The sequence below is a fragment of the Leopardus geoffroyi genome, chromosome B2 (assembly GCF_018350155.1).
Source record: "Leopardus geoffroyi isolate Oge1 chromosome B2, O.geoffroyi_Oge1_pat1.0, whole genome shotgun sequence".
Taxonomy (NCBI): domain Eukaryota; kingdom Metazoa; phylum Chordata; class Mammalia; order Carnivora; family Felidae; genus Leopardus; species Leopardus geoffroyi.
The window spans coordinates 7276313-7295190 of record NC_059332.1 but is presented as its reverse complement, the minus strand read 5'-3'; the positions used below and the strand labels follow the sequence as shown (position 1 = coordinate 7295190).

The following is an 18878-nucleotide window of genomic DNA, read 5'->3' as shown; positions in this document are numbered from 1 at the left end:
AACTTCAAAGTGACTCCTAATGTGTGTTCTCAATTTCAAAAGAAAATGGAGAAAATGAGAACAGGGTGCATACGCTTTCTCTGCTTAATTCTATTTGTAACTGAGCTGAGATCTCAAATGTCTCTTTCCTGCTTTCTGATGGGTCCCCAAGGACTCTGGGCGTAGGGCAATCTGCTTATTAATTCCCTGCACCTGTGATAATCTTGCACACTTAGGTTACGAGAGTGGCAGACTTTCTTCCACCCCGTGCTTTTGGAACGCAAATTATTTACACGTTATTGGAGGAGTAGCATTTTAGGGGAGAATACAAAATGAGAGACCTAGAGATAATGTGGATCCACCCTTTAGATTCTTTGAGTCCCAGCCAATGGGTTTCTGTTGGTTGTTTATTTTTCCACAGTTGTTACAACGATGTTGAGGGCCCGTTGTAGAGCTGTCACTCTCCTAGGTACACTATAGTTACACTTTTAAGTATGTAATTGTCTTTAATAATCTTTATATCTTTAGGTTCGATACACTTTGAGAGATAGGGTTGATATTTTTACGTGTCGAACTTGCTTTAGGATAACGTTAGAACACGTAGGCTTAGGTGTGCGGTTATGCATGTAAACAGTTTATTCTTTTGATTCTTCCTCGACACCTGTGTCATGCACTGGTCATCTGATTTGGTAGAAGCTAAGTATTAACCATAGTGTGATGGAAGGACTGTGTAAGATCAGCTCTCCCGCCATCTTATTTTCCCCTCTGTGTTCTTTCCTAAAATGGTGATGGGAAACTGTAACGTTGGGGAGGATCATGTCGAAGATGTGCCGCTCACACCCAGAGCCCCAGGGATCGAATCGTGAGACTGATCTGTTTCATAACTTTGCCCGAACCCGCCCAGAGGTTAGACAGGCCAACCGTGTTCCTTCCATAGCAATCGCCCTTGCTTTGCTTCTCAGTCTCTGCTAAGTCTGCTTGTTGGGAATCTCTTCCAGCACAGTGTTAACATATCAAAGTTCATATGACAGACTGACACGAATACTCTTTGAATTGTGGGCTCCAAGTCATACTACACGGTCGTTTGTTCAGAGAATGGTGGAGATTCGTCTGCATCAATTCTGGACCTGACTCGCTTGTGACCAGATCTCAGTTACCAGTACTGCATTTCATTTCAACCCAAACTCCAAAAATAAAACAAATCCATCCAAGACTTTGATCGGTGTCCTTTAAATTTTCTTTTAGATAATTCCTCAGATGCAGCTTATAGACTACGGTATGCCTCCCAGCTCCTTACAGAATGAAATCGCGTCCTCTAAATGGTACACCGCTCAGTCACTGGTGTAAAAGGCAGACAGACTCGGGCTGCTTTCTTTCCATTTTGCAATTGGTAGGGACGTAAAGGGCTCTTTAGACATTGTTGAGGGAAGACACAGATAAAAACTCAGGATTTCAGTCACCTTTCACTCCTGTTTTATCCTGCTCTCTGATCTGTGCCCAGTTCTCTGAATTTTTTTTTTTTTTTTTTACAGAGAGCAGGTATTTTCACTTGACTCTCATGTCAAGAGCTATGAAAATATTTTAGAGTTTTGACAGATGTTATCAACTTTGATTTTTCTAACTAGCAGCCCCGTATAAACTCTGTCCTGGGGACGACTGACCTTAAGTCTGCCAGTTGGGTTTGATCAATGGTTGCCGTCACTTTCCAGAAAGATACATTTTAAAACATCATATGATATGACTGTCAATTGTAGTTGGACATCCCTCAGTATCCATCCATTGTCCTTACAGATTTTTTCTAAACACTTTGAAATACTTTCCAAATACTTTGAACAGTATCTATACACAGTTTTAAACACTGTTTTATATGATTGTACAGAATTATATATATATGTATATATATATATAAACTATATACACATATATGTGTGTATATATATAAAACCTTTGCAATACCTTCATGTTTGTTACCCTTTCCTTTCTTTTTAATTTCTCTCTTTTTAAAATTCTAGCATAGGTAACATACAGTGTGATATTAGTTTCAGGAGTACAAGAGAGTGATTCAACACTTCCATACATTAGCCGGTCCTCGTCACAACAAATGCCCTTCTTAACCCCCATCATCTATTTTCCCCTTCCTCCCCCGCCCCCTGCCCACCTCCCTTCTGTTAACCATTAAGTTCTCTATAGTTAAGAGTTTGTTTCTTGGTTTCCCTCTCTCTCCCCCCCTCTCTCTGTCTTTTCCCCCCTTTGGTCATTTGTTTCTTAAATGCCACATATGAGTAAAATCATATGGTATTTGTCTTTATCTGACTGACTGATTTCGCTTAGTATTATATTCTCCAGCTCCATCCATGTTGTTGCAAAGGGCAAGATGATATTCCTTTTAACAGTTGATAAATATTTTTTATTTTTATCAAGAAAGGGCAAAACAAATTATGTTCCCTCAGTACATTTGGTCTTTCCTCTCAACCTTACAAATCAGATTCTGATTCTCACTGAATTGAGTGCGATCCAGACAAAGGTTTGTTACTATTTGCTACTTTATTAAATGCTTCATCATGAGGTCTTCATGTGTTTTCCGACCACTAAATTTCACCAGAGCAAACCCACAATTTACTTCAAAACCATCACAAGAGTTTGCTGGCCTTGACCTCTTGATCATTTGTTTGAGATTTTTATACTAACCACACATTTCTGGGTAAGTGAGCACACATATCCATGCATTTCTGCAATATTATGGTAAAAGTCTTGGTCAAGTTGTTTTCAGAGGGGGTGGGGAAGCTGTATTTTTAGTATTCAAGTGACCCCTGGGTCCTGGGTAAAATGCAGATTGCAAAAAAGAAGACATGACCAATCCTGGAACTTTGGCCTTTGGCCCAGAAATATATCTTGATGGGTCTCTGGCCGAATTTCCACAGCAATTCTTAGCACAATAAAACTGACAACCATGAGCTTTTCTCAAATGTTTACACTGTAGTTTCTTAACAACATGTGAACACAATTGAAGCATTTAGAAATAATCTTTGGATTCTCGAAATTCGCAAACATTGGTCTGACCTTGAAGAAAGGGGTAGGCAAGGAATTTGGAATTGCTAGCCTGGAATAACTGAATTAAGTGAGAATAAGGTATGTGAAAATGCTCTGTAACTTGTAACTGTCATGCTCATGTCAGTCATTGGTTTTTTTTAGTTTGGTAATCTTCTTTTGTTTCCCCGATAGTCGGTTCAAGTCAGGTCAGTGCTATTTGGTTTATGTACAATAACGAAACATAAACCGAATCGGTTTCAGGGTAACTGAGTCCGTTCTTGCTCCTATACACCAGTTATCCATCCATTGGTTCTGTCTGTACAGCATTTCTTTTACCCCTACCTTTGGGAAAGTGGTGTTTTTTTTTTTCCTTTCAGGAATCTTGGCCTCATCTGAGTCCATGCTCTTTTGAGTGGGGCTGACCCTAATGTCCCACTCCAGAGAGGCTAGCTATCTTACTTTGACGTAGTGAATCGTAATTCACTACAGTTAGTCCGTGGGTGGGCATGTGAACAATGCTCGTTTCACTACCATCGTCTATGAGAATTTTGCTAGAAGCACTGGGAGGAGTAGTCTTAGAGCTTCTAGTAAGTTGTGTATTCTGTCCTGTGGGGAAACCTGTCTGAGAATGAAGTCCGCATGGAGAAAAGGGACACATTCCTGGTAACAGAGATCAAGACCCTGCATCTACCCATGCTCAGAGTCTGTTCCATTAAGCTTCCAACTCTGTGATGTAATGTACATGGCCTCCTCTGTGTTCGTTGTTAGTTTCAGGGAAGTTTCTGTTCCTGGCAACTGAATGTTCTGGTTTACTCCCACTCTGCCATTCCCTGACCGTCTAATTCATTGTGTTACCTTGAGTTTGCCACCTAACTTCTCAGATTTAAATTTTTCATCTGTAAAAGTAAATTGTATTATTTAGAATTTAAGCACAAAGCAGGTGGCACAATGAAATTAGGGTATTTCAAGGAGTACTTTATATAAAGGTATGGAAACTGGGTAGTGTTGGATGAGTAGAATAGATTCAAAGAGATGGGAGCAGGGAGCATATCTGGAAACTGAACAGAGAGAGTCTTGCAGAGAAGTAGTGACTTGTATCTGGGGTAAACTTAGCAGGGAGAGCTGAGGGGATATACTCACTGGCCCCATTCTCCTTCCTTTCACCCATCTCTTACCATGGCTTCCCTTTTGCTGACCTCAACAGGAATGGATGGGGGCCTGCTGATGTGGTCCATGGAGGTAGGGAACAGGGAGAGAAGGGTGGAGAGTGGATTTGGATGGGCAAATAGAAGGATCTTCAGCTTGTCTTCTGGTTCTAAAATTAAATGAGTATAATTGAAGGAATAAGGCAACTTTGGGATCAGTTTGGATTTACGTTCATGTATGTGTGAGAAAAGAGAAAAAAAATCTTAAGTTTGTCCATTAAGTACACAAATAGTTTGGTCAGTGCCATTGCGTTGTCTCTGATGACATGGGGGCAAAAGGGCAAAAGGGATAATTTACTACTTAAATTAGATAATGCATTTATTCCAACTGTTCTTAATCGTTTCTTCCTTTCCTTTCTTCTCTTTCCCTTTTCCCTTACCCCTCTCCTTCCTTCTTTCTTTCTTTCTTTCTTTCTTTCTTTCTTTCTTTCTTTCTTTCTTTCTTTCTTTCTTTCTCTTTCTTTTTCTTTCTTTCTTTCTTTCTTTCTTTCTTTCTTTTTTTCTCTTTCTTTTCTCTTTTCTTTTCTTTTCTTTTCTTTTCTTTTCTTTTCTTTTCTCTTCTTTTCTTTTCTTTTCTTTTCTTTTCTTTCATACAGACAGCATGAGCAGGGGACGTTCAGAGAAAGAAGGAGAGAGAGAATCCCAAGCAAGCTCCACATTGTCAGTGTAGAGTCTGAAGTAGGCTTTAAACTCCCAGACCATGAGATCATGACCTGAGCCAAAATCAAGAGTTGGATGCTTAACCAACTGAGCTGCCCAGGCTCCCCTTAAATGTTCCTTTCAGTAATTAGAGTGGAACTGTACCTGAGTGTCAGTTTTGAAAATGGATAAAAAAGTAACTTGTCTTAATTACATGTGCTTGATAAAAAAGCAAAAAAAAAAAAAAAAAAAAAACAGACAAAAACATATATTTTTACAAAGGCAGGCCTGGTGTTTGATCTGGTTTCTTGAGAGAAGAGACAGCAATTTGTTTCGGTGCTGGAACAGAAGATGAGCGTGTGAGGCTTATTGCAAGACACTCAAGTATGTACTAAACCGCATATATCGTTCTTTGTGGGCGATCTAAAGAATGTTCAAGAGTAACTTTCTCTGAGATGTTTTTTCCCCACTGATTTAATTGCTGAGTAAGCTGCAGCTCGACCATATGGCACAGTAGATTGCTCAGGGAGAAAATAATAATTTTGCACACTGGCATACAGGTCATATACATTGAGAAAATGCCTGTTCAATTCCTGATCTTTTATTAGAACTGTATCCTTATAAATATGAAGTATGAATGTTTGCATGTCAACATGTAGTGTAGCAAGGCCACACTCCTCCTCAGTGGTTATGTTGGTCTATCTCTGGTTAAAGAACTAGGACAGGGTCCTGCTGCCTTGGGATCATCCCGCTGGGCCCTGCCCTCCGCGGAGGTCAACTGATGGCCGGTGGCTGCAACGCCTTCTCAAGCTGCATGAACCCTGTATCTTGTGCATGGGTCTAACTACCGTTCTCCAGCCCTCCCGAACTTTGCCTCGGCCACTGTCGGGGAGGGTGGCAAACTGTGCAGCGTCTCAAGATTTTATTCAATCCAAAGGGTTACACCTTGAGGTTTATAACCCATAGCAGCAAAACGGGCTTCTGAAAAAGAATTGGAAACTCAAGGCCTCGATTGTCTTCGGAAATTTAAATTGGAAACCTTACCAAATTGATTGAGATCTATTTTCATATATTTTTTTTAAATTTTAAAGTTTCCTCATTTATTTTGAGAGAGACAGAGAGAGCATTCGCATGGGAAGAGCACAGAGAGAAGGAGAGAGAGAATCCTAAGCAGGCTCCATGCTGTCAGTGCAGAATCTGACACAGGGCTTGAACTCACGAACCTCGCAAGTATGACCTGAGCTGAAACTGAGAGTCGGATGCTCAGCCAAGGTGCCCCGTGTGACACGATTTTGTTTTTGTTTTTTTGTTAGCTGTCCACGGCATACCTGCCAAGATGTAGAGGTAGACAATTCATAATCCGGATGACCTAGCGTAGGCTATTTCCTCGTGGTGACGGAACAGTGTCACCCCTGCCACACTTGTTTCCGTTTGCATCGGCGGGCTACGGTCTTTGAATCCCACTCAAAGATCCGGATTTGACCCAGAGGGGGAAAAAACCCCGCCTTGCGTCACTTGTGAGAAGAATTGAGCAAAATTTGGTTTCACTCTAAAAACCGACCTTTTCATTCTTTTGAGCTTCTGTTGCAGATCAGGCATGATGGGGGAGAGGTGGTATGCAATGTCCCATTTCTGTTTGGTTCACCAACAGCACATTGCTGGGATTAAAATCCTTATGTTACAGCTAGAGATCTCTTTCTCTCTTGCTTTCCTTATCCCTCCTGTATCTAATTTGTTATCAATTTTAACCATTCTTTATGAAATCTCTTTTGGATTTGTCCATTTCTTTCCTCACCTTTCATAGCAAACGGTTCCATCTCTCTCCTAGATAATCAGTAGACCCCTGATTAACATCCCTGTATCCACTTCTGCTGCCTCCAGTACAGGTTCTGCTCTGAAGCTAGACTTTGCTTAAAAAACACAAAGCCTGGGGCACCTGGGTGGCTCAGTCGGTTAAGCGTCTGACTTCGGCTCAGGTCACGATCTCGCAGTCCGTGAGTCCGAGCCCCGCGTCAGGCTGTGGGCAGATGGCTCAGAGCCTGGAGCCTGCTTCCGATTCTGTGTCTCCCTCTCTCTCTGCCCCTCCCCCGTTCATGCTCTGTCTCTCTCTGTCTCAAAAATAAATAGAATGTTAAAAAAAAAACACAAAGCTAAGGGCCCCTGGGTGGCTCAGTCAGTTAAGCAACTGACATCAGCTCAGGTTATGATCTTATGGTTTGTGGGTTTGAGCCCCGCGTCAGGCTCTGTGCTGACAGCTCAGAGCCTGGAGCCTGCTTCGGATTCTGTGTCTTCCTCTCTCTGTGTTCCTCCCCCACTTGCACTCTGTCTCTCTCTCTCTCTCTCTCTAAAAAATAAATAGATATTAAAAAACAATTAAAAAACCACACACACACACAAAGCTAATTGTGTCTCCACTCCCTCAACCCTTGAATGGCTTCCCCCTTGTCCTTAGAATAAAATCCACGTGGGGCACCTGGGTGGCTCAGTCGGTTCAGCATCCGACTTCAGCTCAGGTCATCATCTCACATTTTGTGAGTTTAAGCCCCGTGTTGGGCTTTGTGCTGACAGCTTGGAGCCTGGAGCCTGCTTTGTATTCTGTGTGTGTGTGTATCTCTCTCTCTGCCCCTCCCCAGCTTTCACTGTGTGTGTCTTTCTCAAAAATAAATAAAATGTTAAAAAATTTTTTTAGAATAAAATCCACATTGCTGTATTATGGCCGTGGGTCCCCTAGGTCTGGGCCTTTCCCTACCTTCACTCATGTCTCACCTCTGCCTTTTCTGTCCAGTGCAGCCACATCAGACTTCATCAGGTCCTTGAAGTATTGACAGATTCTAAGTTCTTTGCAATAACTATATATTTTTTTTAATTTTTTAAAAAATATTTTTTAATATGAAATTTATTGTCAAATTGGTTTCCATACAACACCCAGTGCTCATCCCAACAGGTACCCTCCTCAGTGCCCATCACCTACCCTCCCCTCCCTCTTACCCCCCATCAACCCTCAGTTTGTTCTCAGTTTTTAAGAGTCTCTTATGTTTTGGTTCCCTCCTTCTCTAACCTTTTTTTTCCTTCCCCTCCCCCATGGTCCTCTGTTAAGTTTCTCAGGATCCACATAAGAGTGAAAACATATGGTATCTGTCTTTCTCTGTATGACTTATTTCACTTAGCATCACACTCTCCAGTTCCATCCATGTTGCTACAAAAGGCCATATTTCATTCTTTCTCATTGCCACGTAGTATTCCATTGTGTATATAAACCACAATTTCTTTATCCATTCATCAGTTGTTGGACATTTAGGCTCTTTCCATAATTTATCTATTGTTGAAAGTGCTGCTATAAACATTGGGGTACAAGTGCCCCTATGCGTCAGCACTCCTGTATCCCTTGGGTAAATTCCTAGTAGTGCTAATCCTGGGTCATAGGGTAGATCTATTTTTAATTTTTTGAGGAACCTCCACACTGTTTTCCAGAGCGGCTGCACCAGTTTGCATTCCCACCTTCAGTGCAAGAGGGTTCCTGTTTCTCCACATCCTCTCCAGCATCTATAGTCTCCTGATGTGTTCATTTTAGCCACTCTGTCTGGTGTGAGGTGGTATCTGAGTGTGGTTTTGATTTGTATTTCCCTGATGAGGAGCGACATTGAGCATCTTCTCATGTGCCTGTTGGCCATCTGGATGTCTTCTTTAGAGAAGTGTCTATTCATGTTTTCTGCCCATTTCTTCACTGGATTATTTGGTTTTCGGGTGTGGAGTTTGGTAAGTTCTTTATAGATTTTGGATACTAGCCCTTTGTCCGATATGTCATTTGCAAGAGAGAGAGAGACAGAGCACAAGTGGGGGAGGGACAGAGAGAGAGGGAAACACAGAATCTGAAGCAGGCTCCGGGCTCCAAGCTGTCAACACAAAGCCCAACATGGGGCTCAAACCCATGAACCACGGGATCATGATGTGAGCCCAAGTTGGACACCCAACTGACTCAGCCACCCAGGCACCCCTGGAATATATATATTTTAGAATAATGTCTTAAAAACTGTAGATAATTATCATGTTGAAATGATCATATGTTGAAATCTGCATGTTTTGAAAAAGTTACATAATCTATAACACTCCTGTGAAAATGATTATAAACGACTTTTAATTTTGTCTTGAATGTCATGTTAAGATTTCTAGTAATTCTTCATCGTCTCCTAATCTTCCTGAAGTCTAGTTTTCCCTGAAAGATTGCTTTGAAATCACAATATTGCTTGGGTATTTACTTTACAAAAATTTCTCTTAATGTTTGTTTATTTTTGAGAGAGAGAGACACAGAGCATGAGTGGGCAGAGAGAGATGGAGGGAGACACAGAATCTGAAGCAGGCTCCAGGCTCTGAGCTGTCAGCACAGAACCCGATGCAGGGCTCAAACTCAGGAGCCGTGAGGTCATGACCTGAGCCAAAGACAGATTTTTGACTGACTGAGCCACCCAGGTGCCTCTACTTGGGTGTTTACTTTTGCATATGCAGTGCCACGAAGAGATAGATCATTGCTGCTGTGTAACTATGTTTGTTTATGTTAATAAAAGAAAGAGGAGAAATGAATCTGTTGGCAAGCAGGTGGCGTGTGGAAGGCGAGGCTGGTTTATGTTTGTCAGTAGTTAGTTAATCTGTGAAGTTTAATCCCCGGTCCAGGTGGTGTTGGGAAATACAAGTGCAAATGTTAGCCCTGGCTTCGGTGACCTTCTCTCTACTGATCTATATAAAGACCTGGTGAGTGGTTAGCAATTTACAAAGGTTGCAGGTTGCCTAAAACCAGCGACAAAGGGGGATGGAGGAACTTCCCTTCCTTCCTTCCTTCCTTCCTTCCTTCCTTCCTTCCTTCCTTCCTTCCTTCCTTCCTTCCTTCCTCAGACCTTGGTTTTTCAGGCATCTCTAAAAAGATGAGAATAACTGAAGACGTAGAAACACATCTATTGATGGTTAGTGGTAGGGAGTGGGCATTTAAGTTCGTTTTGAATTTTAGTGAGTAAACGATATTTGGTGTGTGTTTCCTGGCAGTTACAGGCTCCTAACTGGTGCTGGTTCCACCTTGGAAGGAGATTTGGGGACAGAGAGACTCTCTGGAATCCAGCGAATCTGGCTTTCTTGTTGGTCAAAGTTTGAAAAACAGTAGCCGTAGAGAACTTCACTTTCCAGTACAACTTGAGTATTATTGGAATGTGGTTTGTTTTTTTGGTTTTGTTTTTTCCTGTTCCCTGCATCCATTTTGTAACTTTCCATGGACCTTTCCATGATTCCCAAATTAATTAATTTTCCAAAGTAATTTCCAGCTGTGATGTAGCATTTGCGGTATCTACTGCGTAATAATAATAGGGACCATCTTTGAAGGTTCATTTGTCGTTTGAGAGTAAGGAATATTCAACCCAACTGTGACACTCCTCTTTGTTCACTCATAAAACAGGCTTGTCTGGTTGCATGAGCTCAGAGGTGTCTTCGATTTCTCTTCCACTCGCTTGAAATAATTTCGTAGGTAGTGACTTCGAAAGGAGGCATCTGGAAATACAGCAATGTTTCAAATGACTCATGAATATAGAAGAAAATTTTCTGTTGTAGGTGAGTTGAAAGATGAAGCCAGTTTTGAGTTAATTAGCAATGAAATACTGACCATTTGAGATACTCTAGGAGATTCTCTAAGACCAAATAGCTTTGTAATATTTGTTTATTTTACTAATTTGTGTATTTTGCATTTTTAGAACTAAAAGGAATTTTCTTTTTATTTATTTATTTTTTTAAATTTTTTTTTAACGTTTATTTTTGAGACAAAGAGAGACAGAGCATGAACGGGGGAGGGTCAGAGAGAGGGAGACACAGATTCTGAAACAGGCTCCAGGCTCTGAGCTGTCAGCACAGAGCCCGACACAGGACTCGAGCTCACGGACCACGAGATCATGACCTGAGCCGAAGTCGGCCACTTAACCGACTGAGCCACCCAGGCGCCCCAGGAATTTTCTTGAAGGAGAAAATACTGAAAGTGACATTTTCACCAAGCTCTCAAGAATTTCTGTTTGTTTTCAAATAAATAAAAATGGTGTGTGTGATGCTCTTTACCCAGACTCTTGGTATTTTTCACTAGTTCTCAAAAAAGTTAAACGTTTTTAGTGAAGCAAGGTAGAAATTCGAAGTTGTGAATCCCAGTTGCCTAAAAGAAACTCCTACCTGTGTATCTGCTTCCTGCAGATTCTTGACAATCTTCATTTTGTTTGGTGGAAAAAATTATTTTTCTCAGGCCAATAATCAAAAAAGTGCTACCTGCAATTGACAGCTTTGTTTTTGTTTTTATTTATTTTTTTTTTATGTTTATTATTGAGAGACAGAGAGACACAGAATGTGAGCAGGGGAGGGGCAGAGAGAGGGGGTAACACATAATCTGAAGCAGGCTCCGGGCTCTGAGCTGTCAGCTCAGAGCCCAGAGCAGGGCTCAAACTCACAAACTGCCAGATCATGACCTGAGCTGAAGTCGGACGCTTAACCGACTAAGCCACCCAGGCCCCCCTGACAGCTTTGTTTTTGAAACAGGTCTGGCACATGTGGAAATGAAGAGGCAGAAGAACAAGGTGGGTGGGTGTGTGAGCTGACAGGGAAAGGGTCATTGGGGCAATAAAGTTACTCATTTCTCATCTTCTTTGATGACAGCCACTATAGACGGCTTTTCTCAATATGGCCTTGCACGGATACACATGTGGAGCTTTGAGGCTACTGCATCAGGTGCAGCTCCTTACTGCTTAATCCCCTCCCTAGAAACACAAGGTCTGGGGCACCTGGGTGGCTCAGTCTGTTGAGTGTCCAACTTTGGCTGAGGTCATGATCTCGCGGTTCATGAGTTCGAGCCCTGCTTTGGGCTCTGTGCTGACAGCTCAGAGCCTGGAGCCTGCTTCAGATTCTGTGTCTCCCTCTCTCTGCCCCTGCCCTGCTCTCACTCTGTCTCTGTCTCTGTCTCTTTCTCAAAAATAAACTTAAAAAAAAAAAAAGAAGGTCTGAAATGCTTGGGCTGGAGTGGCAAGAAAAGTCACCACTCGATTCCTGATCATTCTTTAGATCCTGATTAGATAGCATACTCTCTGCCTTTGCTCTGTGTCTTGTGGGTTACAAATTTATTTTGAACCCAAGGCAGATGCTTTATCTGTAAGTCATCCATTACTGCCTAAATGCTTTTGGGAGGCAGATCGGATTGGGCCCTTTATGAAATCCCAGCCAGCACTTTCACTCAACACTAATTGTCAGCTTACATTCAATTGCAAGTGGGGACAGTGCCTCCCACTTTCCTAAACTGTTCTGTTCCATCTTATTTGGTAAAAAGCAAAACAAATTTGGGATACCTGAGGCCAGCCTTTGGATGACAGTGAGAAAAATAGCATGTTGTGGCCAAGATCATCTTATAGTAAAGACATTTTGAGCATCATTCATGCTGTAATACGTTAATTAATCTATCATGTTTAAAGATGTATCATAAACAATTTTGATACAACAGTGCCGTATTATTCCATGGGATACATATGGGTAGAAAGCATGTTTTCTACTGTAACAGGCTCTGTAGTCTTGAGAAAACAAGATATATGACAAGAAAAAGCTTTACAGCGTGTCTTCCTACTGGTCACAGATGGTTTTGGATTTGGAAGAAGCTGCTTTAGGACCCTTTCAAACCAAGGTCTTCTGCAGTGTCTTTCCTGCAACAGTGATACACATGAACATCCACATAAGTGATTCCCCTGCCCCCCTCCCCACTTAATTAACTCTTCAGCTGTTGGGATGCCCTCTGTTCTCCCCTAAAACCTGTGTACTGGTGCCTCCTGTTTGCTGAATAGTCACTCAACGGGGCCCTCTGCAGGCCGTCACCCCTTGCTGCAGGCGAGCTAATGCTCACCAAGAGATAGTGTTGTTTGTCCTCATACTGGTTAGTGACCATGGTACTTGCTGTTATAATTATCTAATGAAATGCTTTGTCAATAAAAGACATGTGAGTGTGATAAGAGAGGTGTTTCAATAAAAGTAAAAAAGGAATACTTTGGTAAGACCCTTGAGTCTAAAAACATTACTATCGGATTAGGAATAATCTATCAAATGTAAACAATTAAAACAATTAAATCTTAGGACTCCATACTCCGATTTCTTTTCTAGTATCTTTATGTGATTTTACATTAGAGAAATCTAGAAACTAGAGATAAAGTGTAAGAGATCTGGCTTTTGGGAGAAGAGGGAGTATGTTGGAAACTCCACTCAAGGTAGAGGCCATGGCCATATGTGAAGAGAAGCATTTATTTCCTCTTTGCTGCTTAGGATTGTTGCGTTTGAAGGGCTTTTCCATTCACAAAGAAACCATTGGTGCTGATCACTTCGGTTGAGAGGGATTCTGACACTGACTTGTCACTTCTTCTAAGAGGATCCTAATGTACATTTACACGGGTAAGGTTCTGATAACTTCTCCAGAAAAGAAACTCAGGTTTCTTTGACCCAGTGTTTGATAAACTTTTTGAAATTGGTAACTCTTTTCAGATTTCAGTTTTGGGGAATTAGAATTCTAACATAAAATTTAAGTCCTCCACTATTCTGTACTAATTGTGAGATAACAGCAGTGTTAAAAATATTGCTACGTCCTGTGGAGAAGAAAAAAAATTGAATCAGTCCTAATCTTAATTCTTGAGTTTATTATCTAATGTGGAAAAAACACATAATCAATTATAATATACTGAGGTTGGTACAAAGTGATAAAAAAATATTAATTTTATATGTAAAGAACTTGGGGTACAAGGAGGTTTAAACATCTTCCCCAGAGTTGGCCAGTGCAGCATGGACAAAAAACCTGATACATCTGACTCGGTATCTAATTTAATAGCTTCATACTCACATAGTACTTCATACTAATCCTGGCAAATAAAAAGCGAGCTTTCATAGTTTTCAGCTAAATTAGTTATTTTTAACTTTATATTGAATTATAAAAATAATTTGATCACTCAGATTCCCAAATTTGTTTTCTAGAATATGAAATAATAACATATATGATGTATATGCCCCCTCCCCTTTCTTATGGTTCATTTTAAGTACTTTATTATTTTTAGTGTTATTTTTCTATAAACCAGTCATACTCACTGCCTCCCGCTCAGCTGTGTAGGGATAGAAGGCCCCCCACCCCGACCCTGGAGAGAGAGCCGGTTTGTTGGGGTCTCACTAAAATACTTAGAATGCCATGCATGACTAAGATTCTTCTTCCACGTGAAAATATCAGCAAATGGTTGGTTTTTATTGAAAAACATATATTTCTGGAAAAAATTTTAATAGTTTGTTTCAATTTACTTGACTAAAAGACCAAAGAAGAGAGTACATTCTTTTTTAAACCCCTGTCTATATACATTTAGAGAATATGCTTTATTGAAATGGTATCCTTAGACAATAAACATAATGGTTATTTTGTGGAAATGGTTAATCTTGGACAATGAATTTATATCATGTCAGCATATGAGTTTTCTCCTTTTCTTTACCATGGTAGAAGTTCCTTACTAGAGGGGCCTCTGAGTGGCTCAGTCAGTTAAGCATCTGGCTCTTGATTTCCGCTCAAGTCATGGTCCTGCGGTTTATGAGTTTGAGCCCCGCATTGGGCTCCATGCTGACAGCGTGGAGCTTGCTTTGGGCCCTCTGGCTCCCCTTCTCTCTGCCCCTCCCCTGCTTGCTCTCTCTCAAAATAAATGAACATTGAAAAAAATTAAAGGGATGCCTGGGTGGCTCAGTCGGTTGAGCGTCTGACTTCGGCTCAGGTCATGATCTCTCAACTCATGTGTTTGAGGGCCACATCGGGCTCTCTGCTGACAGCTCAGAGCCCGGAGCCTGCTTCAGATTCTGTGTCTTCCACTCTCTCTCCTCCCCCTCCCATGCTTGCACACTCTCAAAAATGAATAAACATTAAAATTTTTTTTAATTAAAAATCCTTATTAGAGACAAAAGAAGAATGATTTAAGAAAATAAAGAAAAAGTCTAAAACCTCATTGGCAGCAAATACTAAGGCCACTCTTTCTTTCTTTTTTTTTTTTTCATCATATAATTTATTGTCAAATTGGTAACATACAGTGTGTAAAGTGTGCTCTTAGATTTCAGGGTAGATTCCCGTGGCTCATCGCTTTCATACAACACCCAGTGCTCATCCCAACAAGTACCCTCCTCAGTGCCCATCACCCACTTCCCCCTCTCCCCCATGCCCCCATCAGCCCTCAGATTATTCTTTGTATTTAAGAGTCTCTTACGGTTTGCTAAGGCTACTATTTCTTTGTAAAAACTCAATACAGATGTTTAAGAGGTAAACAGATAATAACATACATTTAAAATCCATGTTTTCATTTTCTAGAACTGGAAGATACAAAGTCCCCTTACAGCTTGGAAATGACACACTTGAACGTTCCGTTTCCTAACTTTCCCTTTTGGCCTTTGTTTCTCTTCATCTGACAATACTTCTTTATTTTGCATATCTGTTTGGTTCTACAATATAATCCCAGGGCCTTAAGCATATCTCCTTACTTCCTAGAAGTGAAATCTGACAAATGCCTGAATAACTGAGTAGTTTTAGAGTTAGCAGTTGTCAAAACACGGATGTGAGTGTGTCAGCTTGTCCCGACAGCATGTGAAAGTTGAATGCTCCTCACGGTCCATTCTGCCTGGAGCATTGCGTCTGTGGTTGGGGCGTAGGAAATCTTGTGGGGTCAGATTCTGAAGGACCCGTGTGACATGTTAATGCATTTAGATCACGTTCTTAAGGAATGATGAACTTTGAAGGAGATGTGGAATGAGAGAAATTTCTAGGAAGAACATGAAAGCAAAAGGTATTTTTCCTAATATATCTGATAGGTAAGCACAATCAACATATTAGTGATAGAGTGATTTTTTTGGTTGTGAAGCCATTATTTTAAGCTACCATCACATTAGGTGGCACGACTGGGTCAGCCAAGAAGAAGGGAAATACAAAACTGTGTATAGGTATTTTTGTAATTTAATTGTTCATTTGACAGTGAAGCAGCTACTTTATGTGGTGCATTTGTAGCATAATTTCACTGAAACAGACCTCTATGCCCTTAAATAATCCTCCTCCTTAAAAGATTTCCATTGCTTTCTCTGCATGAGAGCCCAAGGGAAGATTGAGGAGATTGAAAAAAGGCAGTTTTTTTTTAAGTTTCTTTATTTAAAGAGAGAGAGAGAGAGAGAGAGAGAGAGAGAGTGAGTGTGTGTGTGTGTGTGTGTGTGTGTGTGTGTGTGTGTGTGAGCGAGCAGGGCAGGGACAGAGAGAGAGAGGGAGAGGGAGAATCCCAAGCAGGTTCTGTGCTAACAGCACAGATCCTGATGCAGGGCTTGGTCTCAGGAACTGTGAGATCATGACCTGAGCTGAAATCAAGAGTTGGACGAGCTGAGCCACCCAGGTGTCCCAGAAATGGCAGGTTTAACATAGACTCTTAAATGGGTTTAAAACATAAAACAATTGCCGGAAAGGAAAACCCGGGAGAGAACAGGAGGCTGCCTCCAGGGCAAGCATGGAGGGTCGTGGAGGCTGGACTAAGGAAGTCACAAAAGGGAGATGTGATGTGTAGAAGTTCCAAAGATATTTTGGTAGAATCGGCACATTTGGATGATTGTAAGGGAGAGGCAGGGAAAAGAAATGAGTCCTGTTTGTGATTTGGGCAACGCTTGCTTGGCCAGGGTTAAACCACCCAGGAGTATAGTTGTGATTTTTGTAATGTATTTGGGTATTTATTAGCATTTATTGGATTGGTTAGCCTAGTATTATTATGTTAAACTTTTCATATATGTAGTATTCTATAAGAGATGTGCTTACCCAGTAGATGTGTTCAGATCCATGTAATAAGTTGATATAGTACATCTCTACCAAAGAATGTGATCATGAATCTAATTCTTTCTTACAAAGGCATATACCTACTCCTCACTGTCAGAAATGCTTGTCTGAAGGACATTGAGGACATATACATGTATAGATAGTTGGTTGTGAATGATGTAAAAAATGGAGTCAGTAAATATCCATTATATTTTCTACCAGAAATATGACATTCACTGTAAATTGGACAATGCTATTATACATTATTATTGAAATGAAATGAAACATGTGAAATGAATGAGTTATATTTTATAAGGTACAACCACTTTGTGGGCAATGTATTTGTAACAGTGTTTGTTATGCGTTTCCCGATGTGAGGGAAATATAAATGGTGATGTAGTGTTCTAAGGTGATTTAGATTTTGGAAGGATAAATGAAATGGAATTTTTGATTGAGATGACTACATTAAATTGTTTGGTTTTACATTTGATTGTGCTTTATGTATAGACTTCATAATAGGGTTTCAAATACATAAAAGGGAATTTATTCCATAAGCTAGAGTTAGAAATTCATTTTAAATATTTAATGATTTAATTAAGTTTTATTAGTGAGATGCTTTTTGCTTTGCCGATGAAAAATTGACAAGGGCCTCATCTGGTTTTTTTCCCCCCTTTTTGGGTAGTATCTTGGTTAGATTTGTTTGTTCTGTTCTGTATCTTTATAAACAGTGATAAATACTCATTTCTCAAAATAAACGCTTTTTCTAAACATCTGAAATTGCCAAGAGAAAAATAGTAAACAATTGTGAAGCATTAAAATCAACAGACTTTACTCACTGAATTGCTCTTTGATTCAAAAACTGATTTTTCATACTGTGTCTCTAGAGAAAATTTGGTTTGTTTTCCTCCAGTCTTCTCTCTATCCTGATTGTCTTCACCAGGGTGCAGAAACCGTTTCGTATCCCAACGCTCAGGCCAGGTGCACATGGCACTTGCTGTTGGACTAGACTTTGGGGCACTGGATGGGGAGTGGGGCTTGCGCTGGTCAAGCAAACAGTGAGGGAGAGTGAAAAGTGAATCACCTGAATTACGCCACTATCAACAATGGGTTTAATGGGTTCACTGTGAGGGGTTTGTAGGGAGTGGACGTTCCCCAGATTTATACCTCAGGAATATATTAGTACTGCAAGTGTATCAGTTATGGAAATGCTGTAAAAAGTCGAGGGACACTTTGGCCACGTGCATTTCTACGAACTGTCATACTCCTATTTCACTCATATTAATTGACAAAGTGGGGGGAAAGGAAGAGAGTATAGTTGCAATATTTGTCCAAAAGGCAGCAGTTGGCCCAGGGTAGCAAGGAATGTGATTCTCCAGACTTTACTGATAAACCTCATGCCCTTTGCCTGTGTGCTGGTCAAGAGTCAACGTTATCTTCAAATGTGCTTCTGGAGGAAAAATAAAATAAGTTTATTATCTCCAGATAATAGATGTAGATAATTGTTAATTATCCTCTTTCTTTTTAGATAAACAAATGTAATTAACCAAAGTTCACCTTTACTTTTGTCAAACTTTTCACGATTCGGGAACACAGGCTATTAATAGGTAGGAAGGTATGCTGAAAACCATCTTGTCTCCTGTTGAAAGTTTGAATGTTATTGCTAGAGAACTGAGTGTCCCCTTATGGTAGTCATTAGCCACACATGGTTGTTAACATTTCAGTTTAATTAAAATTAAATAACGGTTTTATTTCTTCGATGGCCACAAGAGAGTTGTGGCTGCCATATTGGACAGGGTAGAAATATTTCCATCATTATAGAAGATTTTACTGTGCTGTCCTGGGTTAGAAAGTATGTGGTTATGGCATCGAAGAAAGTATTTTTATACAGATCCTGTTGACGTAGGAATAAACAAATGATACCATTTCAGTTATAAAGAATATTCATTTTGGCTTTTTAAGATTTTATTTGAATTGCAGTTAGTTAACATACAGTGTTATATTAGTTTCAGGTGGACGGTATAATGATCCAACACTTCCATACATCACCTAGTACTCGTGACAACAAGTGCCTTCCTTAATCCCCATCATCTATGTCACCCATGTCCCCACCCACCTCTGGTAACCACCAATTTGATCGCTATTACTTCGGGTCTGTTTCTTGATTTGTCTCCCTCTCTCTTTTTCCC

General features: G+C 40.5%; 1 long non-coding RNA gene across 1 annotated transcript in view; it reads left to right on the top strand.

The window, feature by feature from the left end:
- The first annotated feature begins 2366 nt into the window (after positions 1 to 2366).
- Positions 2367 to 18878, top strand: part of LOC123607960 — a 50200-nt gene continuing 33688 nt past the window's right edge. Inside the window, exon 1 of the long non-coding RNA XR_006717006.1 lies at positions 2367 to 3108. This is a non-coding gene — a long non-coding RNA (uncharacterized LOC123607960). The remainder of the gene's footprint in view (positions 3109 to 18878) is intronic.